We start from the raw sequence: 6,069 nt of genomic DNA on the forward strand, positions 1-6,069 counted from the left end.
AAATATGGATACTCATTTCTCTTGCCCCTTGCTTTTTTTTAGCCCCTCTGCATCTTCCAGGGGACAAAGGACTTGTATTTTCACTACCATTTCAGAAAACTGCATCCTATAATCAGAAAATTCATGCTTCTGGAAGAATAGATGCTGTCTTATGAGTTTTTGAGTGAATCCTTCCTCCACTTAGTCCCTGTATTTGACAGAAAAGTATTTTTCCTCCTCTGCCCCTTCTGCTCTGTCTACCTATCCCCAGAGGTTACAACTTTCAAACCGTATATCAGAAAGACTTCTGGTCATCTCATGCCTGTTTATGGAGATTACTTGTTATTGGGAAGGGGAAAGAGTGGCTTAGAATATCTGCAGATACAAGTAAGATTCTTTCAGCAGAGTCTTGTGATCAGATATTTCCTTCATGGTAAACTTTTCTCCTAACAGTTTCATCATAATACAGTTAAAGAATATCAATAATGATGTGAGTATAATTAATTTTATAGTAATGGTAGGCTTCTGCTCAGCAATAATAGATGCTGGAAGACAGTGAAACAGTATCTTTAAAATGATGAGGGAAACAACTACCAATCTAGAATTCTGTCCTTAGTTTTATGATATCATTCAAGAATACTGACAACATATAGTACTGCTAGATATACTGAATGCCTTTGTATGTTTTTAGTAAAGTATGTTAAAATATTTAGAGCAATCACTAAATAAATGGACATACTATCTGTATCTTCCAAATCATCATAACATGGAAGGTGGGGAAAGGTATAAAAAGCATTTTAATCTCAAGAAGATATGAAAAGTATAAAAAGCCAGAATGATGATAAGCATAAAACACAAAATGATACAGTTATATGTATCTGAATAATCAGATAGAAATGGAATATACAGAACAAATTCTGTTACATTAGTTGTTACTTATTCCCTCCTCACCTTCCCATACTAACCTGTAGACTAATACTTTTCTTCCTTGTTGACTTTAGACTTGCCTATGTGTCTTGCTTTGTCAGTGGAATATAAGGGGATGTACCCTTTGCCACAGCTGAAGAGAGGCTTTTACTATGTTTGTGTGATTTGTCTTGGCCTCTTGTGCTTTTCTCTTTGTCATGAAAACATCTGTTGTCTAGAGGCTGCCATTTAATCTGGAACCCAGAACAAGAAGACACGTGGAGAAGATCTGAACCTGACCACTTTCCCTCCTTTCTGATAACAAGTCATCTCCCTACACAGGAATATGATGACCACAAAGAAGTGTTCCTGATGTAAGGGTTGACACTTTAATTTTGGGGGATAGGCAGAAGTCAGAAGCCGAGTCCAATCATATCCAACAAAGTCCAACAGAGTCACAGTCAAAACACAGATCTGTGAGCCAAGCATCCTTCCTTTCCTCTCCTAGGTTTTGATTATTTGCTGGAAATCTTTGGTGCTCCATGGATTATAGCTGAATTACTCCAATATCTGCCTTCATTGTCACATGGCATTCTCTCTGGGTGCCTCCATCATCATATAGTCATATTCTTAAGAGGACACTAGTCATATTGGATTAGAGACCCATCATAAAATGATCTTACTTACAAATAAGGTCACATTCTGTGATAGCAGGAGTTTGTACTTCAGCATATCTTTTTGGTGGAGGGACAACAATTCAACCCATAATACTGTTATAAATTTGTGTCTAGAAGTTGGACGTGGGGTGGGCCTTTGGTGTAGCAGTGAAGACACTGTTTGAGATGCCAGCATCTTACATTGGAGAGCCTGGGTTCTGGCTCTGACTTCCCTCTTGATTCCAATTTCCTGCCAATGCTTACTGTGGGAGGCGGTGGTGATGGTTCAAATAGTTGAATCCCTGCCACTCATGTGGGAAACCTGGATGAATTCCCAGCTTTTGGCTTTGGCCTGGTCCAGCCCCAGTTGTTGCAGGCATTTGGGGAGTAAATTAGCAGATGGGAAATCTCTGTTGTCTGTTTCTCTATCTCTCTGCCTTTCAAATAAATAAAATGAATAAAAATTAAAAAATAAAAATGAAATTGCACTTAGGTTCTTGTTACAGAAACCTAAAGTATGTGGTAATTCATTATAGCAAACATAGGAAATGAGCACAGTTGGTCCTCTGTATCTGTGGCTTCTGCGTCCATAGATTCAACTTACCATGGATTGAAAATATTTTCTTTCAAAATAACACCTGTACTGAATGCATGCAGACTTGTTTATATTTCCCCAAACAATACAGTATAGCAAGTATTTACATAGTATTTAGATTGTGCTGGGTATTGTGGCATTGCCTTTGAGACCAAACTGTAGGTAGTGAGAAGCTGTTGTTGGACAGTAATGGTAAAACATTGGAAAAACTGTTACCTGTGTGTTGTTATCAGTGAAGAGAGTAAATGCACCACATAAACTTGTGGTTTGTGCAAAGAAATTTTGACACAGCATGCTAGAATTTTGAACTGGTTGTTATTAGCTATATTTGAAAAAATAAAGAAGTCAACATATTTGGAAGCAGGGGTGTAAAGGAAAAGAGACTCCAGAAATTATGGGATTACCAGATTGACAAATGAAACTATTTCTCATCTCCAACCAAGTAAACTGATAAATATTTTTTGATACATGCAGGCTGAGTGAGCCTCAAATGAAGATATAGCCTTAAGGAACAGACATAGTTGCATATTTACCTTTTTTAAATACCTCTGATTGGATGAAAGTGATCTCAAGTAAACCAATTCAACTAGATTAAATTGACCTGCCTCATTAACTTTATACTAGATCATGAGACATAATTTTGCCATTGCAATGACAGAAAACATACCGTGGACATATAGGCCAAGCAAATGAAATTTAGTTGGCATATCTAAGATTTGAATAATATAATTAGCAAGTTTGATCCATGGATATTAAAGATTCTTACTTTCAACAGAATGAGAATGTGTATCTTCAAGTATATACAGAGTTTTTATGACAGTTGGTAACATACTATTACATAAATTTAAGAAAATCCACATTATACAGAGTAGAATTAATAGTGTAATTAACTTACAAATGAACAAAGATTATTTTTAAATAAAAAAAATCCTTGAAAAGAAATGAATGCACTTCTCAGTAATTCGAGACAAATAAGAAATTTTGATAGTAATTGCAAATATGAACATCAGTGAAAATTTATGTTTCAGAATTTCTGCAAAAGCTTTTCTTTTACTGTAGTAGGGTTATAACAGGGTTGCCTCATCGGGGATTGAATTTTCAGCCCACTTTGCTCATCACTGTGACCATATGACTATGTAGAATCACTCCAAAAGAACTTGACTATAAGTTATTCTCTTGTTTCCACGTCCATCTTGTAAAACTTTACACACATGTTCCTCCATACACTTTACCTTTCCCTGCTTGCTGGAATAAGACTGATCAAAGCAACCTTAATGGATAGGTGTTACAAATGGCAAGGCTACTGTCAGCTTAGAATTCAGAGATTTCTGTGAACTTGGAGTGATCCATTGATTAAGATAAAGTATCCTATTTAAACCATTGTGTCTGTTTCATGATTACAGTAGTTCAGTCATTTACTCTAATTCACATCCAATATCTTTGAGACCAAACTGAAGTACTTCTTAGAGATAAATTTATGATTTAATACATTTATTCTTAAAATATTGAAAATAAATGTTTGATTAAAGAAACTTGGATTAAAAAGTGTAAGTCTAATAAAAACTAGAAAAGAATTATAAAGAATGTAATGAGGAGCCAATGCTGTGGCATAGTGGGTAAAACCACTGCCTGTGATGCTGGCATCCCATATAGGTGCTGGTTTGAGACCTGGCTGCTTCACTTCCAATCCAGCTACCCGCTAATGCACCTGAGAAAGTAGCAGAAGGTGGTCTGAGTTCTTGGGCTCCTACACCTACATGGGAGACCTGGAAGAAAATCCTGGCTTCAGTTCAGCCTAGCTCCAGCTGTTGCGGCCATTTGGGGGAGTGAACCAGAAGATGGAAGTCTCTCTCTCTCTCTCTCTCTCTCTCTCTGCCTCTCTGTAACTCTGCCTTTCAAGCAAATAAATAAATCTTTAAAAATAAAATATCCCCAGAAATCTACCATATTGATCAATGAAGAAGCAGCAACATCATTTCCCAATTCAGAATCACAAAAGAAAAAGAGAAAAAATTGTGAATGTTGATGGGTCTGGCACAAGAAAGAAAAAATTGAAGAAGATTCAGAGACCTCTGAAAGAAGCAGAGAACAGTGTGAAGACATCAGACAGTGAAGATGACAAATGAAATACTCTGCCTCTGGGACTAATAGGAACTTTTGAGGATATTTCCTTTACTTCTCTAATTAATCTTGTCAATGAAAGCACTGTGAAGGCCATGAAAGAAATGGGCTTTGCAAACATGACTGAAATTCAACATAAAATTGTTAGACCACTTCTGGAAGGCAGGGATCTTCTAGCAGCTGCAAAAACAGGCAGTGGCAAAACCCTGGCTTTTCTGATCCCTGAGGTTGAACTTACTGTTTAGTTGAAGTTCATGCCCAGAAATGGAACAGGAGTCTTTATTCTTTCACCTACTAGAGATCTTGCCATGCAAGCGTTCAGTGTTCTTAAGGAACACATATGGTTTTATAATGGATGGTAATAACAGATATTCTGAAGCACAGAAAATAGCTAATGGGATCAACATTATTGTGGCCACACCAGCCTGCCTCCTGGATCATATGTAGAATACTCCAGAATTTATGATGAGGCTGAGTGTACCTTGAATGTTGATTTTGAAGACAAATTAAAACAAAGTTTTAAGTTTTTGTCAACATACAGACAGACCATATCCTTTTCTGCCACTCTAACATGAAAATTTGGAGACCTAGAAAGAATTTTCTGAAAAAGGAACTACTGTGTGTTGTTACTGCTGCTGATAAAACTAATGCAATAGTAGATGATATTGAATAGTGATATTATTTGTCCCTCAGAAAAGAGACTCCTTCTGCACATCATATTCCTTAAGAAGAACACAAAGAAACTGATGGTCTTCTTTTCATCCTGTAAGTCATGAAATACCGGTATGAGTTGCTGAACTACATTGATTTTTCTCTCTTGACCATTGAAGGAAGGCAGAAGCCAAATAATGGTTCAACCTCATTCTTTCAGTTCTGCAGTGCATACTCAGGGATATTGTTGTATATAGCCGAACAACAAGAGGGCTAGATTTCCCTATAGTTGTCTTGATTGTTCAGTGTGATCCTCTAGAGGACCCTAAGGAATATATTCATTGTATGAGTAGAATAGCCAGGGGTCTAAACACAAGAGGGCATATCTTGCTCATTTTGGGCCCATAATAATTGGGTTTCCTTTATTCCTTGAAGCAATGCAATGTTTCATTTAGTGAATTTGACTTTACCTGGTGTAAAATTTCTGATATTCATTCTCAGCTTGAAAACTGATTAAAAGGAGCCACAGGAAACATACAAGTCATACATACATCCAAGCACGGTATTCCCATTCTCTGAAAAAGATCTGTAATGTTAATAACCTGAATTTGCCTGAAGTTGCTCTATCTTTTAGTCTCAAGGTGCCTACTTCTATGGATCTGAATGTGAACAGCAATGAAAGCCAGTGGAAAAAGAGAGGAGGTGGTGGATTTGGCTACCAAGAAACTAAGAAAGTGGAGTAGTCCAAAAAATCTTGAAAAACGTTAGCAAGAAATCATCTGACAGCAGGCAGTTCTCTCACTGAAGGCACAGTTTCTTTTATCTTCAATAACTTTGTCCTGAAATGAACTTTTTTTCCCTTGCTCTAACAAAGAAGTTTTGTAGCCTTTAGAATTTGGACTGATTAAGACGAATATAGATTGACTCAGGTCTCAAGCACTGTAATTTCCATCAAGTATATTTTTTATTTTGGGGATATAAGACAGACTTTAATTTTTCTTGGTTTTCCAAGGGCAAAGCAAGTTATCTTTTGGTCTTTTGTGATGGTACAATATTTTAATTTTGCCCACTTCCCCACCACCAATTCATGTTATTGTTATTTATTTATTTTATTTTATTTTTGACAGGCAGAGTGGACAGTGAGAAAGAGAGACAGAGAGA

At 36.7% G+C, this 6,069-nt stretch overlaps 1 pseudogene; it reads left to right on the forward strand.

Annotated features, from left to right (window-relative positions):
• The first annotated feature begins 297 nt into the window (after positions 1–297).
• On the forward strand, positions 298–5,713 carry LOC149128387 (ATP-dependent RNA helicase DDX18 pseudogene; annotated as a pseudogene).
• Positions 5,714–6,069: the final 356 nt, after the last annotated feature.

Source organism: Oryctolagus cuniculus, chromosome 1 (assembly GCF_051225735.1).
Source record: "Oryctolagus cuniculus isolate XC-2025 breed Fujian yellow rabbit chromosome 1, ASM5122573v1, whole genome shotgun sequence".
NCBI lineage: Eukaryota > Metazoa > Chordata > Mammalia > Lagomorpha > Leporidae > Oryctolagus > Oryctolagus cuniculus.